This window comes from Phasianus colchicus, chromosome 1 (genome assembly GCF_987193195.1).
Source record: "Phasianus colchicus chromosome 1, bPhaCol1.hap1.1, whole genome shotgun sequence".
Lineage (NCBI taxonomy): Eukaryota > Metazoa > Chordata > Aves > Galliformes > Phasianidae > Phasianus > Phasianus colchicus.
In genome coordinates, this window is record NC_143436.1 from 183,304,737 (window position 1) to 183,311,177 (window position 6,441).

Below are 6,441 nucleotides of genomic sequence, written 5' to 3' on the forward strand. Positions count from 1 at the left end.
AAAAGGATGGCAACTGAGAATCCTGGTGAGCAGAGCCATGCAGAGGTGGGCAGGACTGGGAAGCAAGTTATATAGCTTCTCCTTGTCGCTTCTCCTGTTTTTTGTAGCTGGACATCTGGACAAGGATGGAGCCAGACCATTGAAAATGCCCTACACTCTACATGACAGATAAGTCAGTCCCAGTCTATACTCCTTCCGGGTCCTACAGGCCCCTCGAAGCTCCCTAAGGTGCCTCTTCACCTATTCCCATGTTTTTTCCTGGTTTCCAAGACGTGACCCCACAGAAGGTGCAAGCGGCAGTAGTAGTAGCAGTGTACTGCCCACGCCAACATGTGGTTGGTTACAAAGGAAAGTCTCAGATGGCAACAAAAAATTCTGGAAGATGTGCTATCTGGTGAGTTTGGCCTTGCATAAGAGGGAAGGACTGGGAAGGAGAGCAGACAGCTACTCCTTGTTGCTTCTCCTATTTATTTATCTATCTATTTATTTATTTATTTGTAGCTGAACATCTGGATAAGGATGGAAGTAGGCCACTGAAAACAGCCTGAGAACTGTCTTCACTCTACAGGCCAGTTATATCAGCCCCAGACTGTATCCTTCCTGGGTCCTAGAGAACCTTGGAAACTCCCTACAATGCCCCTGCTCATACCATAAAATTTTTGCGTAGTTTACCAAGACATGTACCCACAAGAAGTGGTGGCACCAGCCCTAGTGATTGCAGTCACCATGTCAGTGCAGGGTTGTTGCCATAGTCAGCCCTAGACTACAACAAAACATGCTGGCAGACAAGCAATGTGGTGAGCAGGGCCATGCAGTAGAGGACAAGGACACAGAAGCAGAGTAGGTGGCTGCTTCACTGTTGCTTCTCCTATGTCTTGCAGCTGGATATCTAGACACAGATAGAACCAGATCACTAAACACACCTGTCCTCTCACTGCAGATGTTTGCCAGCAGTCTAAAGGACAGATAAGTCACCCCCAAACTATAGTCCTTCTGGGTCCTGCAGGATTCTGAAAAATCTCTACTGTGCTTCTCCCCCCATCATGACAAAGAAGCAGGGTAGGTTATTTGTTTTTCTCCATGCTGAACATTCGGTCTTGGCAGGATCCAGACCAACAAACACTCCTGCCCTCATCCTCCCAGTCAGCTTTCAGCACTCTGCAGGACAGGTAAGGCAGGCATGCACAGAGAGCTCCCCATACTCTTGCTGTGTGTATTCACAGGCCATGCATGATGAGAGCTGACCCCATTCTCATTGGTCTTGTGCCTACCTCACTCCACGTACTGGTCAGATCCTCTCACAGTGAGCAGGTGGCGGCCCATGCCTGGATATCAGGGCTATCATGGAGCTCTGGGATGGACAGCATGGGCATGGAGTTTGGAGAGGTCCAGGTAGGCAGACCTGTGGTGGTGGAATGGGTCCGTTGCAGCTCTTGATTCTTCTGTCCACAGTAATAGCCCATACAGGGGCACAGCCACACTACAGGCTCCACTAGACAGCCAGTGTCTGAACTTGTACAAGACACTGTCCTCAGGATGAGGACACTACACTGCATTACGGTCTTACCAGCAGCTGGAGGATGCATGGGCCATGGACACAGAAAGCTCCCCAACACCTACCATCTGCATACCCCAGCGCAGACCTACTGGTAGCTGGAAGCTCTCCATCAACCTGGACAAAGCGCTGCACACCAATCACCTTATCTCATTAACTTACCACAGAATAATAAATAAGTTCTAAACCATCAAAAGGAAGTTACTGATTCATGAACCGATTATCTGGTTCTTACAGCTTGTACTGTCTTTATTTGGAATCTCTGGGGTGTTTATCGTCCTCATCCCCTTATATTTATTCATCTTCATAGATAAGTGCAATATACATTTATTAACAAATATTTATATATGCATGTTTAAATCAGAGAGATGTACCATGGCACCTGGGTACAAGGCTCCAGGGCTGAGTGCTGCAGGGCTCACCCAGCCAGCTGCAAGGCCAGCAGGGAAGCCAGCTCTTTTACACTGGCACAATAGAAAAGAAGAAATTCTAAAAACTTACTTAACTGCTCTTCTAGACACCGTTCTTGCAAGACTTCTAAAATATATTAGAATAGAATATTTCAATTGAAAGGGTCCTACAAAGATCACTAAGTTGAACCACGAGACCACTTCCAGGCTGAACAGAAATTAGAGCATATTGTTAAGAGCATTATCCAAACAGTAAGTTTCAACACAGTTTCTAAAGCACTGCTGCTGAAGGAGACAGCTCTCACCTTCTTCCTGGACTGCCCCTACTAATACTCTGGCCCCCTTCTTGCACCAGGAAACACATTTGTGCAGCTGCAGTGCATGTGATCAATAACAAATCCAGTTTAACAAGAAAAAAATGTCCCACTGCCTTCCCACCTCCACCATGGTTATGTTCCCATTTCTCTGAATAACCTAAAATTGTTAGACCACACAGATATATGTAGATCAGTAGTCAAAAAAAAGGCACAGAAGACCCTATGTCACACAATACCACAGTTTTTAAGTGGCAGTTATGAACTTAAAGTTACCTAACACAGCTAAGTACTAAATCATACATCACAACAATTTTAATACTCAAGCATTATTTCTGATATCTGAAAGATGGAACATGCAAACACAGAACAGCAGTATCACTTCCTGCCTTCATTGTTGTGACAAGATATAAAAATTTTTAGAAATAAATCAAAAAGTAATAGGCATTCGTATGCATTACTGTTCCATGGCAGTATGATTCTGAGCTTGTTTAACTTCATAATTTCATATTCTTTCATTCAGAAGTAAATTCTTTATCACAAAGCTGTTAATTAACTGTTATAATTCAAGGTTATAGTTTATGGCTTACAGAAGTAAGAAGGGAGGAAGGGAGGAAGAAGGGAAGGAGAAAATGAAAGAGGTGAGGGGAAAGGGAAAAGGAAAGAGAAAGGGAAAGGAAGAAGGAAAAAAAATAAAGGTTGCTTGAAGGAGAGTGACACACATCACTAAAACGTTCACAGCCTAATACCTACATCTGCATGAAAATATTGTGTTGCATGGAGCTGCATGAAATTGTAATGTCACAAAATGTGACCTTTAATTTAACAATTTTAAAAATCCAGAAAGCGCTAAAAACTAAATGAATTGTTCAGAAAATGATCAGTTTGGCCTCAACACCCTTTTTTATAATAGCTTTGTGTCCCTAGCAACACTACCTGTAGAGGGGAATAATAGCCAGACAGTACATTAGTGTTATTAATAAAGTGATATTTTTTCTTGAGTGTTCATACCAAAACTCGTAGGCATTTAAATATGTCATTAAACATTATCTGCCACCCCTGCTGTCTGAAATGTAAAGAGTGCTAATTTCTTAACAAATTTTCTTTGAGAAATACTGTGCTGCAGTCAGCAAAAGATTCTTAAAGCTTTTTGGTCAGGGGGAATATACTGTGAGTTTTAAATAGTTTTCCAAAGAGGAAGAAACTTCAAGCACCTTACAAGTTCCACAAATATATATTACCATTTTGGGTTCTGAGGCAGGGCTCTGAAGGATTTAACAGAGGAGAAATACCATCTGAGCATCCCTCTCTCTCTAGAACTACACATCCTTACTACATGCAGGAGGGTCTGTATTATTACCAATAAAACTATGAGTTAATTAAGGAGCTTTATCATATGTAACATTGAAAAACATCTTTTTGCTGATGCACAAATTCCCAGAGATCAACTGGGTAACTCCTAGACTAGGGATTCTCTATAATAAACATAATATGTGACAGCAGGAAAGACTCGTAAGCCAAACAAATGTTCAAAGTTATGGTTCCATAGATCATAAAGGTCTCTGAGTGCTCTTGTGAGTGTCTGAAGGCTCTTAACATTGCAGAGCATTTTAAAGGCAGCTCTACCCCAAGCAGAAGGGAAGTTTCTAGAGTGGCAAATCCCAAGTTAGAGGACACAACCTTTCTCCTTATTCTTCCGAGAAAAAAGAAGTAAAATATTGCAGTTATTTAATGCTGCTAATGCTATTGTGCTACATCATTTTCATATGCAGCCAACTCCATTCTTCTTCTTAAATGGTGTATTTGAGAAACTGTTATTATAAATGTACATACTGTTAAAATCAGTGATTCAGACTATTGAGTTCGGTGGAAATATGAGAAATAAAAATATTGTGCATATGCTCTAACACTAAAATGGCATCAATGTAAGATCTACAACTTTCAGTACTGGTGTATTTAGTTCAGTGGAGTCAGTCTTTCCCAGCTGAGTCGAAGCTGTCTGTGTTCATATAATATTTTAAATGGGTGTTGTATTTTTATTGAGTTCTTTTGTCTCTCTGTAGACACCTCCAAACTCCCTTTCACTCTCACTCTGTAGATCAGAGTTTTTGTTGTTTTGTTAGTTGTCCCCCCCGTTCACCCCCAATCATCTGTAGTTTCATCTGCAGTTTCAGTTACTCTGTATTATGTAATTTGAATGACATCACTTCATGCCTTTCTAGGCTGCATTTTGGTAATATCCCCATGTCTCCTCCCATCATGGCTGTACAGAAGCAGGGATAACTGATACATGCATACACTGAATTTTCCCTCTTTCTCATAATGACAAAAAATGAAAATCAAAGATGACTATGACACAAATGGATCTTCTAAATGGCTGCAAAGCATTAAGATGTGATGTTTGACAACAACAAATAAAGTTTATTTGAACTGAGGTCAAGGGTATCAAATGTTGGAGCTCAATGATCTTTAAGGTCCCTTCTGGCCTAAGCCATTCTAGGATTCTATGATCAATGAACTTCCCATACACAAGTATCAAGGGAGAGAAGCAGGCAGCCTGAAGTGGATTTCTACATTTAGTAGAATGAATGCTGAATCTTATTTTCCAGCATTGATTTGATCATAATTTTTAGTATTTGCACTGTAAACCTCTAGAAACAAAGATGCCTGTGAGTGGGATGAAATAGCTTCTGGAGAAAGATGTATGTGTCTGGAGGTGTGTTTCTCTGGTCCGATCTTCCTTTATGGATTTCAGTGGTACGACAGCTTCTTTCTCAGATGCTTATGTTAACTGATTTTAGAAGTTAGTCTAGAATCTATTTTTAAATCGCATAAGCCACATATTTCATAATGACAACATTTTATCATAAAAAATTAGTACATAAGTCCATATTGAAATTCTCACTTTCTCTGTTCTGTCAAAGTTACAGAGTTGCCTTTGTTTTCTGTGAAATGCATCCTGGGATACCTTGGTTGGAGTGCCATCAGCAAAAAGAAGTGTTGTTCACCACTGATGAGCCAGCACCAGAAATCTTGTGTCCAGTTTTGGGCCCATCTAATTCAAGAAAAACTATTTGGAAGTTGGAGACCAACTGGAGGAAAAATAAGTTGGTGAGAAACATACAAAATATATTCCTTAGGAAAGAATAGAGGAAGATGAGCTTGATTAGTTTGATGAAGAGGGAGACCGATGGAAAATCTGATAGCTGTAAGCAACAACTTGAGGAGGATTTACAGAAACAGAAGAGACAATGGTCACAGTTGTGTTCTGAAACATTCTGCCTGGACATGAGGAAAGCCTCCAGCATTAAGGCATTGCCATGGACTGCACAAAGAAGCTGTGAGGTCTCCATCCTCGGATATTTTCAAGACCAGGTTCATTAACTACATGCAGTCAGTGACAGTCCTACTTTGAGAGTGAGGTTAGAACAATAAGCCTCAGAACTTGCTCCCAAAGATTTAAGGGGCTCTCTGAGACTTCCACTTCATATTCATGGGAAAAACAGCAGTGACTGAAGACTTCACTTTCAAAATTTCTCAGTGAAGTAATTTCAGAACCTTTTAAAAAACCTTCTTAAATATACCTTATGCATCTTAAATATACCAATATACGTTATGAAAATGGCAACTAATTTATATCCTCTTCCTCTTTTTATTCCTTTCTTCCCCCCCAGGATAAATACATCGATAGGTAACACACCATCCATCATCTGTGATTGGACATCAGCAGGTGGAGTACCTGAAGCTGCCTGAAGGCTGGTGTTTGAACCACATTTCTGCAGTCACCCAGCTGGGACTGGTACATGTGAAATAAGATCTACAGAGACCTGTGCCCTTCTGGGGAAAACAGTGTCTCACTGGGAGTCAGCTTGAAGTCTGTGTTTAGGAGACTGCATATCACAGTGTTAATCAAAGAATTTATTGCAAGACTGAGAAAGCACAGTTTTGTACAAGCTTTTCTTTCACTGTCTCAGCTGTGACAAATGTAATGCCAGCAATAATTTGCTATTTCTGATTAAAACATAAAAATATAATATCTCAGTTAAAGCCATTTTCAGGGTTGTAGGACTCTTCCTTCATGTATTTATCTTAAAACATGGTTTGGAAAGGATTTTTTAATACCCTGGAGAGAACTACTGCATTTTAACCATTATTTCCCTTT

The 6,441-nt window shown here is 40.6% G+C and overlaps 1 long non-coding RNA gene across 1 annotated transcript; it reads left to right on the plus strand.

The window, feature by feature from the left end:
* The first annotated feature begins 280 nt into the window (after nucleotides 1–280).
* Nucleotides 281–5,417, plus strand: LOC149920280 (uncharacterized). Its single transcript, XR_016471286.1, has 3 exons — nucleotides 281–394; nucleotides 502–1,392; nucleotides 5,204–5,417. It is a non-coding gene; the product is annotated as an uncharacterized LOC149920280 (long non-coding RNA).
* The last annotated feature ends 1,024 nt before the right edge of the window (nucleotides 5,418–6,441 follow it).